Source organism: Pseudophryne corroboree, chromosome 12, assembly GCF_028390025.1.
Source record: "Pseudophryne corroboree isolate aPseCor3 chromosome 12, aPseCor3.hap2, whole genome shotgun sequence".
Lineage (NCBI taxonomy): Eukaryota > Metazoa > Chordata > Amphibia > Anura > Myobatrachidae > Pseudophryne > Pseudophryne corroboree.
The window spans coordinates 177044830-177066375 of record NC_086455.1 but is presented as its reverse complement, the minus strand read 5'-3'; the positions used below and the strand labels follow the sequence as shown (position 1 = coordinate 177066375).

The following is a 21546-nucleotide window of genomic DNA, read 5'->3' as shown; positions in this document are numbered from 1 at the left end:
AATCCCTGCAGCATAGTGCCGAACACTGCAATACACACAGCCTAGCACCTCCTAAACAATCCCTGCAGCATAGTGCCGAACACTCCAATACACACAGCCTAGCACCTCCTAAACAATCCCTGCGCATAGTGCCGAACACTGCAATACACACGGCCTAGCACCGCCTAAACAATCCCTGCGCATAGTGCCGAACACTGCAATACACACGGCCTAGCACCGCCTAAACAATCCCTGCAGCATAGTGCCGAACACTGCAATACACACAGCCTAGCACCTCCTAAACAATCCCTGCGGCATAGTGCCGAACACTGCAATACACACAGCCTAGCACCGCCTAAACAATCCCTGCGCATAGTGCAGAACACTGCAATACACACGGCCTAGCACCACCTAAACAATCCCTGCGCATAGTGCCGAACACTGCAATACACACGGCCTAGCACTGACTAAACAATCCCTGCGGCATAGTGCCGAACACTGCAATACACACGGCCTAGCACCGCCTAAAGAATCCCTGCGGCATAGTGCGAACACTGCAATACACACGGCCTAGCACCGACTAAATAATCCCTGCGGCATAGTGCCGAACACTGCAATACACACGGCCTAGCACCGCCTAAAGAATCCCTGCGGCATAGTGCCGAACACTGCAATACACACGGCCTAGCACCTCCTAAACAATCCCTGCAGCATAGTGCCAAACACTGCAATACACACAGCCTAGCACCTCCTAAACAATCCCTGCAGCATAGTGCCGAACACTGCAATACACACAGCCTAGCACCTCCTAAACAATCCCTGCGCATAGTGCCGAACACTGCAATACACACGGCCTAGCACCGCCTAAACAATCCCTGCGCATAGTGCCGAACACTGCAATACACACGGCCTAGCACTGACTAAACAATCCCTGCGGCATAGTGCCGAACACTGCAATACACACGGCCTAGCACCGCCTAAAGAATCCCTGCGGCATAGTGCGAACACTGCAATACACACGGCCTAGCACCGACTAAACAATCCCTGCGCATAGTGCAGAACACTGCAATACACACGGCCTAGCACCACCTAAACAATCCCTGCAGCATAGTGCCGAACACTGCAATACACACAGCCTAGCACCTCCTAAACAATCCCTGCAGCATAGTGCCGAACACTGCAATACACACAGCCTAGCACCACCTAAACAATCCCTGCGGCATAGTGCCGAACACTGCAATAAACACGGCCTTGCACCACCTAAACAATCCCTGCGCATAGTGCCGAACACTGCAATACACACAGCCTAGCACCGCCTAAACAATCCCTGCGCATAGTGCCGAACACTGCAATACACACGTCCTAGCACCTCCTAAACAATCCATGCGCATAGTGCCGAACACTGCAATACACACAGCCTAGCACCTCCTAAACAATCCCTGCGCATAGTGCCGAACACTGCAATACACACGGCCTAGCACCTCCTAAACAATCACTGCAGCATAGTGCCAAACACTGCAATACACACGGCCTAGCACCACCTAAACAATCCCTGCGCATAGTGCCGAACACTGCAATACACACGACCTAGCACCACCTAAACAATCCCTGCGCATAGTGCCGAACACTACAATACACACAGCCTAGCACCACCTAAACAATCCCTGCGCATAGTGCCAAACACTGCAATACACACAGCCTAGCACCGCCTAAACAATCCCTGCGCATAGTGCCGAACACTGCAATACACACGGCCTAGCACCGACTGAGCAATATCTGCGGCATAGTGCCAAACACTGCAATACACACGGCCTAGCACCACCTAAACAATCCCTGCGGCATAGTGCCGAACACTGCAATACACACGGCCTAGCACCTCCTAAACAATCCCTGTTCATAGTGCCGAACACTGCAATACACACGGCCTAGTACCTCCTAAACAATCCCTGCGGCATAGTGCCGAACACTGCAATACACACGGCCTAGCACCGCCTAAACAATCACTGCGCATAGTGCCGAACACTGCAATACACAGGGCCTAGCACCTCCTAAACAATCCCTGCAGCATAGTGCCGAACACTGCAATACACACGGCCTAGCACCACCTAAACAATCCCTGCGGCATAGTGCCGAACACTGCAATACACACGGCCTAGCACCACCTAAAGAATCCCTGCGCATAGTGCCGAACACTGCAATACACACAGCCTAGCACCACCTAAAGAATCCCTGCGCATAGTGCCGAATACTGCAATACACACAGCCTAGCACCACCTAAACAATCCCTGCGCATAGTGCCGAACACTGCAATACACACAGCCTAGCACCACCTAAAGAATCCCTGCGCATAGTGCCAAATACTGCAATACACACAGCCTAGCACCACCTAAACAATCCCTGCGCATAGTGCAGAACACTGCAATACACACGGCCTAGCACCACCTAAACAATCCCTGCAGCATAGTGCCAAACACTGCAATACACACAGCCTAGCACCACCTAAACAATCCCTGCAGCATGGTGCCGAACACTGTAATACACACGGCCTAGCACCTCCTAAACAATCCCTGCACATAGTGCCGGCCACTGCAATACACAGAGCCTAGCACCTCCTAAACAATCCCTGCGCATAGTGCCGAACACTGTAATACACACGGCCTAGCACCTCCTAAACAATCCCTGCACATAGTGCCGAACACTGCAATACACACAGCCTAGCACCACCTAAACAATCCCTGCGCATAGTGCCGAATACTGCAATACACACAGCCTAGCACCTCCTAAACAATCCCTGCACATAGTGCCGAACACTGCAATACACACAGCCTAGCACCACCTAAACAATCCCTGCGCATAGTGCCGAACACTGCAATACACACGGCCTAGCACCACCTAAACAATCCCTGCGCATAGTGCCAAACACTGCAATACACACGGCCTAGCACCGCCTAAAGAATCCCTGCGCATAGTGCCGAATACTGCAATACACACGGCCTAGCACCGCCTAAACTATCCCTGCGGCATAGTGCCGAACACTGCAATACATACGGCCTAGCACCACCTAAACAATCCCTGCGCATAGTGCCGAATACTGCAATACACACAGCCTAGCACCACCTAAACAATCCCTGCGCATAGTGCAGAACACTGCAATACACACGGCCTAGCACCAGCTAAACAATCCCTGCGCATAGTGCCAAACACTGCAATACACACGGCCTAGCACCGCCTAAAGAATCCCTGCGCATAGTGCCGAACACTGCAATACATACGGCCTAGCACCACCTAAACAATCCCTGCGGCATAGTGCCGAACACTGCAATACACACAGCCTAGCACCACCTAAACAATCCCTGCGGCATAGTGCCGAACACTGCAATACACACAGCCTAGCACCACCTAAACAATCCCTGCGCATAGTGCCGAATACTGCAATACACACAGCCTAGCACCACCTAAACAATCCCTGTGCATAGTGCAGAACACTGCAATACACACGGCCTAGCACCACCTAAACAATCCCTGCGCATAGTGCCAAACACTGCAATACACACGGCCTAGCACCGCCTAAAGAATCCCTGCGCATAGTGCCGAATACTGCAATACACACGGCCTAGCACCGCCTAAACAATCCCTGCGCATAGTGCCGAACACTGCAATACACACGGCCTAGCACCGCCTAAACAATCCCTGCGCATAGTGCCGAACACTGCAATACACACGGCCTAGCACCGCCTAAACAATCCCTGCAGCATAGTGCCGAACACTGCAATACACACAGCCTAGCACCGCCTAAACAATCCCTGCGCATAGTGCCGAACACTGCAATACACACGGCCTAGCACCACCTAAACAATCCCTGCGGCATAGTGCCGAACACTGCAATACACACGGCCTAGCACCACCTAAACAATCCCTGCGCATAGAGCCAAACACTGCAATACACACGGCCTAGCACCACCTAAACAAACCCTGCGCATAGTGCCGAACACTGCAATACACACGGCCTAGCACCGCCTAAACAATCCCTGCGCATAGTGCCGAACACTGCAATACACACGGCCTAGCACCTCCTAAACAATCCCTGCGCATAGTGCCGAACACTGCAATACACACAGCCTAGCACCACCTAAACAATCCCTGCGCATAGTGCCGAACACTGCAATACACACGGCCTAGCACCACCTAAACAATCCCTGCGCATAGTGCAGAACACTGCAATACACACGGCCTAGCACCACCTAAACAATCCCTGCGCATAGTGCCGAACACTGCAATACACACGGCCTAGCACTGACTAAACAATCCCTGCGGCATAGTGCCGAACACTGCAATACACACGGCCTAGCACCACCTAAACAATCCCTGCGCATAGTGCAGAACACTGCAATACACACGGCCTAGCACCACCTAAACAATCCCTGCGCATAGTGCCGAACACTGCAATACACACGGCCTAGCACTGACTAAACAATCCCTGCGGCATAGTGCCGAACACTGCAATACACACGGCCTAGCACCGCCTAAAGAATCCCTGCGGCATAGTGCGAACACTGCAATACACACGGCCTAGCACCTCCTAAACAATCCCTGCAGCATAGTGCCGAACACTGCAATACACACAGCCTAGCACCTCCTAAACAATCCCTGCAGCATAGTGCCGAACACTGCAATACACACAGCCTAGCACCACCTAAACAATCCCTGCGGCATAGTGCCGTACACTGCAATAAACACGGCCTCGCACCACCTAAACAATCCCTGCGCATAGTGCCGAACACTGCAATACACACAGCCTAGCACCGCCTAAACAATCCCTGCGCATAGTGCCGAACACTGCAATACACACGTCCTAGCACCTCCTAAACAATCCATGCGCATAGTGCCGAACACTGCAATACACACAGCCTAGCACCTCCTAAACAATCCCTGCGCATAGTGCCGAACACTGCAATACACACGGCCTAGCACCACCTAAACAATCCCTGCGCATAGTGCCGAACACTGCAATACACACGGCCTAGCACCACCTAAACAATCCCTGCGCATAGTGCAGAACACTGCAATACACAAGGCCTAGCACCACCTAAACAATCCCTGCGCATAGTGCCGAACACTGCAATACACACGGCCTAGCACTGACTAAACAATCCCTGCGGCATAGTGCCGAACACTGCAATACACACGGCCTAGCACCACCTAAACAATCCCTGCGCATAGTGCCGAACACTGCAATACACACGACCTAGCACCACCTAAACAATCCCTGCGCATAGTGCCGAACACTACAATACACACAGCCTAGCACCACCTAAACAATCCCTGCGCATAGTGCCAAACACTGCAATACACACAGCCTAGCACCGCCTAAACAATCCCTGCGCATAGTGCCGAACACTGCAATACACACGGCCTAGCACCGACTGAGCAATATCTGCGGCATAGTGCAGAACACTGCAATACACACGGCCTAGCACCACCTAAACAATCCCTGCGGCATAGTGCCGAACACTGCAATACACACGGCCTAGCACCTCCTAAACAATCCCTGTTCATAGTGCCGAACACTGCAATACACACGGCCTAGTACCTCCTAAACAATCCCTGCGGCATAGTGCCGAACACTGCAATACACACGGCCTAGCACCGCCTAAACAATCCCTGCAGCATAGTGCCGAACACTGCAATACACACGGCCTAGCACCACCTAAACAATCCCTGCGGCATAGTGCCGAACACTGCAATACACGCGGCCTAGCACCACCTAAAGAATCCCTGCGCATAGTGCCGAACACTGCAATACACACAGCCTAGCACCACCTAAAGAATCCCTGCGCATAGTGCCGAATACTGCAATACACACAGCCTAGCACCACCTAAACAATCCCTGCGCATAGTGCCGAACACTGCAATACACACAGCCTAGCACCACCTAAAGAATCCCTGCGCATAATGCCGAATACTGCAATACACACAGCCTAGCACCACCTAAACAATCCCTGCGCATAGTGCAGAACACTGCAATACACACGGCCTAGCACCACCTAAACAATCCCTGCAGCATAGTGCCAAACACTGCAATACACACAGCCTAGCACCACCTAAACAATCCCTGCAGCATAGTGCCGAACACTGTAATACACACGGCCTAGCACCTCCTAAACAATCCCTGCACATAGTGCCGGACACTGCAATACACAGAGCCTAGCACCTCCTAAACAATCCCTGCGCATAGTGCCGAACACTGCAATACACACGGCCTAGCACCGACTGAGCAATATCTGCGGCATAGTGCCAAACACTGCAATACACACGGCCTAGCACCACCTAAACAATCCCTGCGGCATAGTGCCGAACACTGCAATACACACGGCCTAGCACCTCCTAAACAATCCCTGTTCATAGTGCCGAACACTGCAATACACACGGCCTAGTACCTCCTAAACAATCCCTGCGGCATAGTGCCGAACACTGCAATACACACGGCCTAGCACCGCCTAAACAATCCCTGCAGCATAGTGCCGAACACTGCAATACACACGGCCTAGCACCACCTAAACAATCCCTGCGGCATAGTGCCGAACACTGCAATACACGCGGCCTAGCACCACCTAAAGAATCCCTGCGCATAGTGCCGAACACTGCAATACACACAGCCTAGCACCACCTAAAGAATCCCTGCGCATAGTGCCGAATACTGCAATACACACAGCCTAGCACCACCTAAACAATCCCTGCGCATAGTGCCGAACACTGCAATACACACAGCCTAGCACCACCTAAAGAATCCCTGCGCATAGTGCCGAATACTGCAATACACACAGCCTAGCACCACCTAAACAATCCCTGCGCATAGTGCAGAACACTGCAATACACACGGCCTAGCACCACCTAAACAATCCCTGCAGCATAGTGCCAAACACTGCAATACACACAGCCTAGCACCACCTAAACAATCCCTGCAGCATAGTGCCGAACACTGTAATACACACGGCCTAGCACCTCCTAAACAATCCCTGCACATAGTGCCGGACACTGCAATACACAGAGCCTAGCACCTCCTAAACAATCCCTGCGCATAGTGCCGAACACTGTAATACACACGGCCTAGCACCTCCTAAACAATCCCTGCACATAGTGCCGAACACTGCAATACACACAGCCTAGCACCACCTAAACAATCCCTGCGCATAGTGCCGAACACTGTAATACACACGGCCTAGCACCTCCTAAACAATCCCTGCACATAGTGCCGAACACTGCAATACACACAGCCTAGCACCACCTAAACAATCCCTGCGCATAGTGCCGAATACTGCAATACACACAGCCTAGCACCTCCTAAACAATCCCTGCACATAGTGCCGAACACTGCAATACACACAGCCTAGCACCACCTAAACAATCCCTGCGCATAGTGCCGAATACTGCAAAACACACAGCCTAGCACCACCTAAACAATCCCTGCGCATAGTGCAGAACACTGCAATACACACGGCCTAGCACCACCTAAACAATCCCTGCGCATAGTGCCAAACACTGCAATACACACGGCCTAGCACCGCCTAAAGAATCCCTGCGCATAGTGCCGAATACTGCAATACACACGGCCCAGCACCGCCTAAACTATCCCTGCGGCATAGTGCCGAACACTGCAATACATACGGCCTAGCACCACCTAAACAATCCCTGCGGCATAGTGCCGAACACTGCAATACACACAGCCTAGCACCACCTAAACAATCCCTGCGGCATAGTGCCGAACACTGCAATACACACAGCCTAGCACCACCTAAACAATCCCTGCGCATAGTGCCGAATACTGCAATACACACAGCCTAGCACCACCTAAACAATCCCTGCGCATAGTGCAGAACACTGCAATACACACGGCCTAGCACCACCTAAACAATCCCTGCGCATAGTGCCAAACACTGCAATACACACGGCCTAGCACCGCCTAAAGAATCCCAGCGCATAGTGCCGAATACTGCAATACACACGGCCTAGCACCACCTAAACAATCCCTGCGCATAGTGCCAAACACTGCAATACACACGGCCTAGCACCGCCTAAAGAATCCCTGTGCATAGTGCCGAATACTGCAATACACACGGCCTAGCACCGCCTAAACAATCCCTGCGCATAGTGCCGAACACTGCAATACACACAGCCTAGCACCACCTAAACAATCCCTGCGCATAGTGCCGAACACTGCAATACACACGGCCTAGCACCACCTAAACAATCCCTGCGCATAGTGCCGAATACTGCAATACACACGGCCTAGCACCACCTAAACAATCCCTGCGCATAGTGCCGAACACTGCAATACACACGGCCTAGCACCTCCTAAACAATCCCTGCAGCATAGTGCCGAACACTGCAATATACACGGCCTAGCACCACCTAAACAATCCCTGCAGCATAGTGCCGAACACTGCAATACACACAGCCTAGCACCACCTAAACAATCCCTGCGCATAGTGCCGAACACTGCAATACACACGGCCTAGCACCACCTAAACAATCCCTGCGCATAGTGCCGAACACTGCAATACACACGGCCTAGCACTGACTAAACAATCCCTGCGGCATAGTGCCGAACACTGCAATACACACGGCCTAGCACCGCCTAAAGAATCCCTGCGGCATAGTGCGAACACTGCAATACACACGGCCTAGCACCGACTAAATAATCCCTGCGGCATAGTGCCGAACACTGCAATACACACGGCCTAGCACCGCCTAAAGAATCCCTGCGGCATAGTGCCGAACACTGCAATACACACGGCCTAGCACCTCCTAAACAATCCCTGCAGCATAGTGCCGAACACTGCAATACACACAGCCTAGCACCTCCTAAACAATCCCTGCAGCATAGTGCCGAACACTGCAATACACACAGCCTAGCACCTCCTAAACAATCCCTGCGCATAGTGCCGAACACTGCAATACACACGGCCTAGCACCGCCTAAACAATCCCTGCGCATAGTGCCGAACACTGCAAAACACACGGCCTAGCACCGCCTAAACAATCCCTGCAGCATAGTGCCGAACACTGCAATACACACAGCCTAGCACCGCCTAAACAATCCCTGCGCATAGTGCCGAACACTGCAATACACACGGCCTAGCACCACCTAAACAATCCCTGCGGCATAGTGCCGAACACTGCAATACACACGGCCTAGCACCACCTAAACAATCCCTGCGCATAGAGCCAAACACTGCAATACACACGGCCTAGCACCACCTAAACAATCCCTGCGCATAGTGCCGAACACTGCAATACACATGGCCTAGCACCGCCTAAACAATCCCTGCGCATAGTGCCGAACACTGCAATACACACGGCCTAGCACCTCCTAAACAATCCCTGCGCATAGTGCCGAACACTGCAATACACACAGCCTAGCACCACCTAAACAATCCCTGCGCATAGTGCCGAACACTGCAATACACACGGCCTAGCACCACCTAAACAATCCCTGCAGCATAGTGCCGAACACTGCAATACACACAGCCTAGCACCACCTAAACAATCCCTGCGGCATAGTGCCGAACACTGCAATAAACACGGCCTCGCACCACCTAAACAATCCCTGCGCATAGTGCCGAACACTGCAATACACACAGCCTAGCACCGCCTAAACAATCCCTGCGCATAGTGCCGAACACTGCAATACACACGTCCTAGCACCTCCTAAACAATCCATGCGCATAGTGCCGAACACTGCAATACACACAGCCTAGCACCTCCTAAACAATCCCTGCGCATAGTGCCGAACACTGCAATACACACGGCCTAGCACCTCCTAAACAATCACTGCAGCATAGTGCCAAACACTGCAATACACACGGCCTAGCACCACCTAAACAATCCCTGCGCATAGTGCCGAACACTGCAATACACACGACCTAGCACCACCTAAACAATCCCTGCGCATAGTGCCGAACACTACAATACACACAGCCTAGCACCACCTAAACAATCCCTGCGCATAGTGCCAAACACTGCAATACACACAGCCTAGCACCGCCTAAACAATCCCTGCGCATAGTGCCGAACACTGCAATACACACGGCCTAGCACCGACTGAGCAATATCTGCGGCATAGTGCCAAACACTGCAATACACACGGCCTAGCACCACCTAAACAATCCCTGCGGCATAGTGCCGAACACTGCAATACACACGGCCTAGCACCACCTAAACAATCCCTGTTCATAGTGCCGAACACTGCAATACACACGGCCTAGTACCTCCTAAACAATCCCTGCGGCATAGTGCCGAACACTGCAATACACACGGCCTAGCACCGCCTAAACAATCACTGCGCATAGTGCCGAACACTGCAATACACACGGCCTAGCACCGACTGAGCAATCTCTGCGGCATAGTGCCGAACACTGCAATACACAGGGCCTAGCACCTCCTAAACAATCCCTGCAGCATAGTGCCGAACACTGCAATACACACGGCCTAGCACCACCTAAACAATCCCTGCGGCATAGTGCCGAACACTGCAATACACACGGCCTAGTACCACCTAAACAATCCCTGCGGCATAGTGCCGAACACTGCAATACACACGGCCTAGCACCACCTAAACAATCCCTGCGGCATAGTGCCGAACACTGCAATACACACGGCCTAGCACCGCCTAAACAATCCCTGCGGCATAGTGCTGAACACTGCAATACACACAGCCTAGCACCACCTAAACAATCCCTGCGCATAGTGCCAAACACTGCAATACACACAGCCTAGCACCTCCTAAACAATCCCTGCAGCATAGTGCCGAACACTGCAATACACACGGCCTAGCACCTCCTAAACAATCCCTGCGGCATAGTGCCGAACACTGCAATACACACGGCCTAGCACCACCTAAACAATCCCTGCGGCATAGTGCCGAACACTGCAATACACACAGCCTAGCACCACCTAAACAATCCCTGCGCATAGTGCCGAACACTGCAATACACACGGCCTAGCACCACCTAAACAATCCCTGCGGCATAGTGCCGAACACTGCAATACACACGGCCTAGCACCACCTAAACAATCCCTGAGCATAGAGCCAAACACTGCAATACACACGGCCTAGCACCGACTGAGCAATCTCTGCGGCATAGTGCCGAACACTGCAATACACACAGCCTAGCACCACCTAAACAATCCCTGCGCATAGTGTCAAATACTGCAATACACACGGCCTAGCACCGCCTAAACAATCCCTGCGCATAGTGCCGAATACTGCAATACACACGGCCTAGCACCGCCTAAAGAATCCCTGCGCATAGTGCCGAATACTGCAATACACACGGCCTAGCACCGCCTAAACAATCCCTGCGCATAATGCAGAATACTGCAATACACACGGCCTAGCACCACCTAAACAATCCCTGCGCATAGTGCCAAACACTGCAATACACACGGCCTAGCACCGCCTAAAGAATCCCTGTGCATAGTGCCGAATACTGCAATACACACGGCCTAGCACCGCCTAAACAATCCCTGCGCATAGTGCCGAACACTGCAATACACACGGCCTAGCACCACCTAAACAATCCCTGCGCATAGTGCCGAACACTGCAATACACACGGCCTAGCACCACCTAAACAATCCCTGCGCATAGTGCCGAACACTGCAATACACACGGCCTAGCACCTCCTAAACAATCCCTGCAGCATAGTGCCGAACACTGCAATATACACGGCCTAGCACCACCTAAACAATCCCTGCAGCATAGTGCCGAACACTGCAATACACACAGCCTAGCACCACCTAAACAATCCCTGCGCATAATGCCGAACACTGCAATACACACGGCCTAGCACCGACTAAACAATCCCTGCGGCATAGTGCCGAACACTGCAATACACACAGCCTAGCACCACCTAAACAATCCCTGCGCATAGTGCCGAACACTGCAATACACACAGCCTAGCACCTCCTAAACAATCCCTGCAGCATAGTGCCGAACACTGCAATACACACAGCCTAGCACCTCCTAAACAATCCCTGCAGCATAGTGCCGAACACTGCAATACACACAGCCTAGCACCTCCTAAACAATCCCTGCGCATAGTGCCGAACACTGCAATACACACGGCCTAGCACCGCCTAAACAATCCCTGCGCATAGTGCCGAACACTGCAATACACACGGCCTAGCACCGCCTAAACAATCCCTGCAGCATAGTGCCGAACACTGCAATACACACAGCCTAGCACCTCCTAAACAATCCCTGCGGCATAGTGCCGAACACTGCAATACACACAGCCTAGCACCGCCTAAACAATCCCTGCGCATAGTGCAGAACACTGCAATACACACGGCCTAGCACCACCTAAACAATCCCTGCGCATAGTGCCGAACACTGCAATACACACGGCCTAGCACCGCCTAAACAATCCCTGCGCATAGTGCGAACACTGCAATACACACGGCCTAGCACCGACTAAATAATCCCTGCGGCATAGTGCCGAACACTGCAATACACACGGCCTAGCACCGCCTAAAGAATCCCTGCGGCATAGTGCCGAACACTGCAATACACACGGCCTAGCACCTCCTAAACAATCCCTGCAGCATAGTGCCGAACACTGCAATACACACAGCCTAGCACCTCCTAAACAATCCCTGCAGCATAGTGCCGAACACTGCAATACACACAGCCTAGCACCTCCTAAACAATCCCTGCGCATAGTGCCGAACACTGCAATACACACGGCCTAGCACCACCTAAACAATCCCTGCGGCATAGTGCCAAACACTGCAATACACACGGCCTAGCACCACCTAAACAATCCCTGCGCATAGAGCCAAACACTGCAATACACACGGCCTAGCACCACCTAAACAATCCCTGCGCATAGTGCCGAACACTGCAATACACATGGCCTAGCACCGCCTAAACAATCCCTGCGCATAGTGCCGAACACTACAATACACACAGCCTAGCACCACCTAAACAATCCCTGCGCATAGTGCCAAACACTGCAATACACACGGCCTAGCACCTCCTAAACAATCCCTGCGCATAGTGCCGAACACTGCAATACACACAGCCTAGCACCACCTAAACAATCCCTGCGCATAGTGCCGAACACTGCAATACACACGGCCTAGCACCACCTAAACAATCCCTGCAGCATAGTGCCGAACACTGCAATACACACAGCCTAGCACCACCTAAACAATCCCTGCGGCATAGTGCCGAACACTGCAATAAACACGGCCTCGCACCACCTAAACAATCCCTGCGCATAGTGCCGAACACTGCAATACACACAGCCTAGCACCGCCTAAACAATCCCTGCGCATAGTGCCGAACACTGCAATACACACGGCCTAGCACCTCCTAAACAATCCATGCGCATAGTGCCGAACACTGCAATACACACAGCCTAGCACCTCCTAAACAATCCCTGCGCATAGTGCCGAACACTGCAATACACACGGCCTAGCACCTCCTAAACAATCACTGCAGCATAGTGCCAAACACTGCAATACACACGGCCTAGCACCACCTAAACAATCCCTGCGCATAGTGCCGAACACTGCAATACACACGACCTAGCACCACCTAAACAATCCCTGCGCATAGTGCCGAACACTACAATACACACAGCCTAGCACCACCTAAACAATCCCTGCGCATAGTGCCAAACACTGCAATACACACAGCCTAGCACCGCCTAAACAATCCCTGCGCATAGTGCCGAACACTGCAATACACACGGCCTAGCACCGACTGAGCAATATCTGCGGCATAGTGCCAAACACTGCAATACACACGGCCTAGCACCACCTAAACAATCCCTGCGGCATAGTGCCGAACACTGCAATACACACGGCCTAGCACCTCCTAAACAATCCCTGTTCATAGTGCCGAACACTGCAATACACACGGCCTAGTACCTCCTAAACAATCCCTGCGGCATAGTGCCTAACACTGCAATACACAGGGCCTAGCACCGCCTAAACAATCACTGCGCATAGTGCCGAACACTGCAATACACAGGGCCTAGCACCTCCTAAACAATCCCTGCAGCATAGTGCCGAACACTGCAATACACATGGCCTAGCACCACCTAAACAATCCCTGTGGCATAGTGCCGAACACTGCAATACACACGGCCTAGCACCACCTAAACAATCCCTGCGGCATAGTGCCGAACACTGCAATACACACAGCCTAGCACCTCCTAAAGAATCCCTGCGGCATAGTGCCGAACACTGCAATACACACGGCCTAGCACCGCCTAAACAAACCCTGCGGCATAGTGCTGAACACTGCAATACACACAGCCTAGCACCACCTAAACAATCCCTGCAGCATAGTGCCGAACACTGCAATACACACAGCCTAGCACCTCCTAAACAATCCCTGCAGCATAGTGCCGAACACTGCAATACACACAGCCTAGCACCTCCTAAACAATCCCTGCGCATAGTGCCGAACACTGCAATACACACGGCCTAGCACCACCTAAACAATCCCTGCGGCATAGTGCCGAACACTGCAATACACACGGCCTAGCACCACCTAAACAATCCCTGCGCATAGAGCCAAACACTGCAATACACACGGCCTAGCACCACCTAAACAATCCCTGCGCATAGTGCCGAACACTGCAATACACATGGCCTAGCACCGCCTAAACAATCCCTGCGCATAGTGCCGAACACTACAATACACACAGCCTAGCACCACCTAAACAATCCCTGCGCATAGTGCCAAACACTGCAATACACACGGCCTAGCACCTCCTAAACAATCCCTGCGCATAGTGCCGAACACTGCAATACACACAGCCTAGCACCACCTAAACAATCCCTGCGCATAGTGCCGAACACTGCAATACACACGGCCTAGCACCACCTAAACAATCCCTGCAGCATAGTGCCGAACACTGCAATACACACAGCCTAGCACCACCTAAACAATCCCTGCGGCATAGTGCCGAACACTGCAATAAACACGGCCTCGCACCACCTAAACAATCCCTGCGCATAGTGCCGAACACTGCAATACACACAGCCTAGCACCGCCTAAACAATCCCTGCGCATAGTGCCGAACACTGCAATACACACGGCCTAGCACCTCCTAAACAATCCATGCGCATAGTGCCGAACACTGCAATACACACAGCCTAGCACCTCCTAAACAATCCCTGCGCATAGTGCCGAACACTGCAATACACACGGCCTAGCACCTCCTAAACAATCACTGCAGCATAGTGCCAAACACTGCAATACACACGGCCTAGCACCACCTAAACAATCCCTGCGCATAGTGCCGAACACTGCAATACACACGACCTAGCACCACCTAAACAATCCCTGCGCATAGTGCCGAACACTACAATACACACAGCCTAGCACCACCTAAACAATCCCTGCGCATAGTGCCAAACACTGCAATACACACAGCCTAGCACCGCCTAAACAATCCCTGCGCATAGTGCCGAACACTGCAATACACACGGCCTAGCACCGACTGAGCAATATCTGCGGCATAGTGCCAAACACTGCAATACACACGGCCTAGCACCACCTAAACAATCCCTGCGGCATAGTGCCGAACACTGCAATACACACGGCCTAGCACCTCCTAAACAATCCCTGTTCATAGTGCCGAACACTGCAATACACACGGCCTAGTACCTCCTAAACAATCCCTGCGGCATAGTGCCTAACACTGCAATACACAGGGCCTAGCACCGCCTAAACAATCACTGCGCATAGTGCCGAACACTGCAATACACAGGGCCTAGCACCACCTAAACAATCCCTGCGGCATAGTGCCGAACACTGCAATACACACGGCCTAGCACCACCTAAACAATCCCTGCGGCATAGTGCCGAACACTGCAATACACACAGCCTAGCACCTCCTAAAGAATCCCTGCGGCATAGTGCCGAACACTGCAATACACACGGCCTAGCACCGCCTAAACAATCCCTGCGGCATAGTGCCGAACACTGCAATACACATGGCCTAGCACCACCTAAACAATCCCTGCGGCATAGTGCCGAACACTGCAATACACACGGCCTAGCACCACCTAAACAATCCCTGCGGCATAGTGCCGAACACTGCAATACACACAGCCTAGCACCTCCTAAAGAATCCCTGCGGCATAGTGCCGAACACTGCAATACACACGGCCTAGCACCGCCTAAACAATCCCTGCGGCATAGTGCTGAACACTGCAATACACACAGCCTAGCACCACCTAAACAATCCCTGCGCATAGTGCCAAACACTGCAATACACACAGCCTAGCACCACCTAAACAATCCCTGCAGCATAGTGCCGGACACTGCAATACACACGGCCTAGCACCACCTAAACAATCCCTGCGCATAGTGCCAAACACTGCAATACACACAGCCTAGCACCTCCTAAACAATCCCTGCAGCATAGTGCCGAACACTGCAATACACACGGCCTAGCACCTCCTAAACAATCCCTGCGGCATAGTGCCGAACACTGCAATACACACGGCCTAGCACCACCTAAACAATCCCTGCGGCATAGTACCGAACACTGCAATACACACAGCCTAGCACCACCTAAACAATCCCTGCGCATAGTGCCGAACACTGCAATACACACGGCCTAGCACCACCTAAACAATCCCTGCGGCATAGTGCCGAACACTGCAATACACACGGCCTAGCACCACCTAAACAATCCCTGCGCATAGAGCCAAACACTGCAATACACACGGCCTAGCACCACCTAAACAATCCCTGCGCATAGTGCCGAACACTGCAATACACGTGGCCTAGCACCGCCTAAACAATCCCTGCGCATAGTGCCGAACACTGCAATACACACGGCCTAGCACCTCATAAACAATCCCTGCGCATAGTGCCGAACACTGCAATACACACAGCCTAGCACCACCTAAACAATCCCTGCGCATAGTGCCGAACACTGCAATACACACGGCCTAGCACCACCTAAACAATCCCTGCGGCATAGTGCCGAACACTGCAATACACACGGCCTAGCACCACCTAAACAATCCCTGCGCATAGAGCCAAACACTGCAATACACACGGCCTAGCACCACCTAAACAATCCCTGCGCATAGTGCCGAACACTGCAATACACATGGCCTAGCACCGCCTAAACAATCCCTGCGCATAGTGCCGAACACTGCAATACACATGGCCTAGCACCACCTAAACAATCCCTGCAGCATAGTGCCGAACACTGCAATACACACAGCCTAGCACCACCTAAACAATCCCTGCGGCATAGTGCCGAACACTGCAATAAACACGGCCTCGCACCACCTAAACAATCCCTGCGCATAGTGCCGAACACTGCAATACACACAGCCTAGCACCGCCTAAACAATCCCTGCGCATAGTGCCGAACACTGCAATACACACGGCCTAGCACCTCCTAAACAATCACTGCAGCATAGTGCCAAACACTGCAATACACACGGCCTAGCACCACCTAAACAATCCCTGCGCATAGTGCCGAACACTGCAATACACACGACCTAGCACCACCTAAACAATCCCTGCGCATAGTGCCGAACACTACAATACACACAGCCTAGCACCACCTAAACAATCCCTGCGCATAGTGCCAAACACTGCAATACACACAGCCTAGCACCGCCTAAACAATCCCTGCGCATAGTGCCGAACACTGCAATACACACGGCCTAGCACCGACTGAGCAATATCTGCGGCATAGTGCCAAACACTGCAATACACACGGCCTAGCACCACCTAAACAATCCCTGCGGCATAGTGCCGAACACTGCAATACACACGGCCTAGCACCTCCTAAACAATCCCTGTTCATAGTGCCGAACACTGCAATACACACGGCCTAGTACCTCCTAAACAATCCCTGCGGCATAGTGCCGAACACTGCAATACACACGGCCTAGCACCGCCTAAACAATCACTGCGCATAGTGCCGAACACTGCAATACACAGGGCCTAGCACCACCTAAACAATCCCTGCAGCATAGTGCCGAACACTGCAATACACAGGGCCTAGCACCACCTAAACAATCCCTGCGGCATAGTGCCGAACACTGCAATACACACGGCCTAGCACCACCTAAACAATCCCTGCGGCATAGTGCCGAACACTGCAATACACACGGCCTAGCACCACCTAAACAATCCCTGCGGCATAGTGCCGAACACTGCAATACACACAGCCTAGCACCTCCTAAACAATCCCTGCGGCATAGTGCCGAACACTGCAATACACACGGCCTAGCACCGCCTAAACAATCCCTGCGCATAGTGCCAAACACCGCAATACACACAGCCTAGCACCACCTAAACAATCCCTGCAGCATAGTGCCGGACACTGCAATACACACGGCCTAGCACCACCTAAACAATCCCTGCGCATAGTGCCAAACACTGCAATACACACAGCCTAGCACCTCCTAAACAATCCCTGCAGCATAGTGCCGAACACTGCAATACACACGGCCTAGCACCTCCTAAACAATCCCTGCGGCATAGTGCCGAACACTGCAATACACACGGCCTAGCACCACCTAAACAATCCCTGCGGCATAGTGCCGAACACTGCAATACACAGAGCCTAGCACCACCTAAACAATCCCTGCGGCATAGTGCCGAACACTGCAATACACACGGCCTAGTACCTCCTAAACAATCCCTGCGGCATAGTGCCGAACACTGCAATACACACGGCCTAGCACCGCCTAAACAATCCCTGCGGCATAGTGCCGAACACTGCAATACACACAGCCTAGCACCTCCTAAACAATCCCTGCGGCATAGTGCCGAACACTGCAATACACACAGCCTAGCACCTCCTAAACAATCCCTGCAGCATAGTGCCGAACACTGCAATACACACGGCCTAGCACCTCCTAAACAATCCCTGCAGCATAGTGCCAAACACTGCAATACACACAGCCTAGCACCTCCTAAACAATCCCTGCGGCATAGTGCCGAATACTGCAATACACACAGCCTAGCACCTCCTAAACAATCCCTGCGGCATAGTGCCGAACACTGCAATACACACAGCCTAGCACCACCTAAACAACCAGCGGCATAGTGCCGAACACTGCAATACACACGGCCTAGCACCACCTAAACAATCCCTGCGGCATAGTGCCGAACACTGCAATACACACGGCCTAGCACCGCCTAAACAATCCCTGCAGCATAGTGCCGAACACTGCAATACACACGGCCTAGCACCTCCTAAACAATCCCTGCGGCATAGTGCCGAACACTGCAATACACACAGCCTAGCACCACCTAAACAACCAACGGCATAGTGCCGAACACTGCAATACACACAGCCTAGCACCACCTAAACAATCCCTGCGGCATAGTGGCGAACACTGCAATACACACAGCCTAGCACTACCTAAACAACCAGCGGCATAGTGCCGAACACTGCAATACACACAGCCTAGCACCACCTAAACAATCCCTGCGGCATAGTGCCGAACACTGCAATACACACGGCCTAGCACCACCTAAACAATTCCTGCGGCATAGTGCCGAACACTGCAATACACACGGCCTAGCACCACCTAAACAATCCCTGCGCATAGTGCCGAACACTGCAATACACACAGCCTAGCACCTCCTAAACAATCCCTGCACATAGTGCCGAACACTGCAATACACACGGCCTAGCACCTCCTAAACAATCCCTGCGGCATAGTGCCGAACACTACAATACACACAGCCTAGCACCACCTAAACAATCCCTGCGCATAGTGCTGAACACTGCAATACACACAGCCTAGCACCACCTAAACAATCCCTGCGCATAGTGCTGAACACTGCAATACACACAGCCTAGCACCACCTAAACAATCCCTGCGACATAGTGCCGAACACTGCAATACACACGGCCTAGCACCACCTAAACAATCCCTGCGACATAGTGCCGAACACTGCAATACACACGGCCTAGCACCGACTGAGCAATCTCTGCGGCATAGTGCCGAACACTGCAATACACACAGCCTAGCACCACCTAAACAATCCCTGCGCATAGTGCCGAACACTGCAATACACACGGCCTAGCACCACCTAAACAATCCCTGCGCATAGTGCCGAATACTGCAATACACACGGCCTAGCACCACCTAAACAATCCCTGCGCATAGTGCCGAACACTGCAATACACACGGCCTAGCACCACCTAAACAATCCCTGCGCATAGTGCCGAACACTGCAATACACACGGCCTTGCACCACCTAAACAATCCCTGCGGCATAGTGCCGAACACTGCAATACACACGGCCTAGCACCGACTGAGCAATCTCTGCGGCATAGTGCCGAACACTGCAATACACACAGCCTAGCACCACCTAAACAATCCCTGCGCATAGTGTCAAATACTGCAATACACACGGCCTAGCACCGCCTAAACAATCCCTGCGCATAGTGCCGAATACTGCAATACACACGGCCTAGCACCACCTAAACAATCCCTGCGGCATAGTGCCAAACACTGCAATACACACGGCCTAGCACCTCCTAAACAATCCCTGCAGCATAGTGCCGAACACTGCAATACACACGGCCTAGCACCTCCTAAACAATCCCTGCACATAGTGCCGAACACTGAAATACACACGGCCTAGCACCTCCTAAACAATCCCTGCGGCATAGTGCCGAACACTACAATACACACAGCCAAGCACCACCTAAACAATCCCTGCGGCATAGTGCCGAACACTGCAATACACACGGCCTAGCACCGACTGAGTAATCTCTGCGGCATAGTGCCGAACACTGCAATACACACAGCCTAGCACCACCTAAACAATCCCTGCGCATAGTGCCAAACACTGCAATACACACGGCCTAGCACCGACTGAGCAATCTCTGCGGCATAGTGCCGAACACTGCAATACACACAGCCTAGCACCACCTAAACAATCCCTGCACACAGTGCCAATCACTGCAATACACACGGCCTAGCACCTCCTAAACAATCCCTGCAGCATAGTGCAGAACACTGCAATACACACGGCCTAGCACCGCCTAAACAATCCCTGCGCATAGTGCAGAACACTGCAATACACACGGTCTAGCACCACCTAAACAATCCCTGCGCATAGTGCCGAACACTGCAATACACACGGCCTAGCACCGCCTAAACTATCCCTGCACATAGTGCCGAACACTGCAATACACACGGCCTAGCACCTCCTAAACAATCCCTGCAGCATAGTGCAGAACACTGCAATACACACAGCCTAGCACCACCTAAACAATCCCTGCACACAGTGCCAAACACTGCAATACACACGGCCTAGCACCTCCTAAACAATCCCTGCAGCATAGTGCCGAACACTGCAATACACACGGCCTAGCACCGCCTAAACAATCCCTGCGCATAGTGCAGAACACTGCAATACACACGGTCTAGCACCACCTAAACAATCCCTGCGCATAGTGCCGAACACTGCAATACACACGGCCTAGCACCGCCTAAACTATCCCTGCGGCATAGTGCCGAACACTGCAATACACACAGCCTAGCACC

General features: G+C 52.5%; 1 protein-coding gene across 1 annotated transcript in view; it reads right to left on the bottom strand.

The window, feature by feature from the left end:
• The window catches only part of WDR25 (WD repeat domain 25), a 249990-nt gene that overhangs the window by 5050 nt on the left and 223394 nt on the right, over nt 1-21546 (bottom strand). The window lies entirely within an intron of this gene.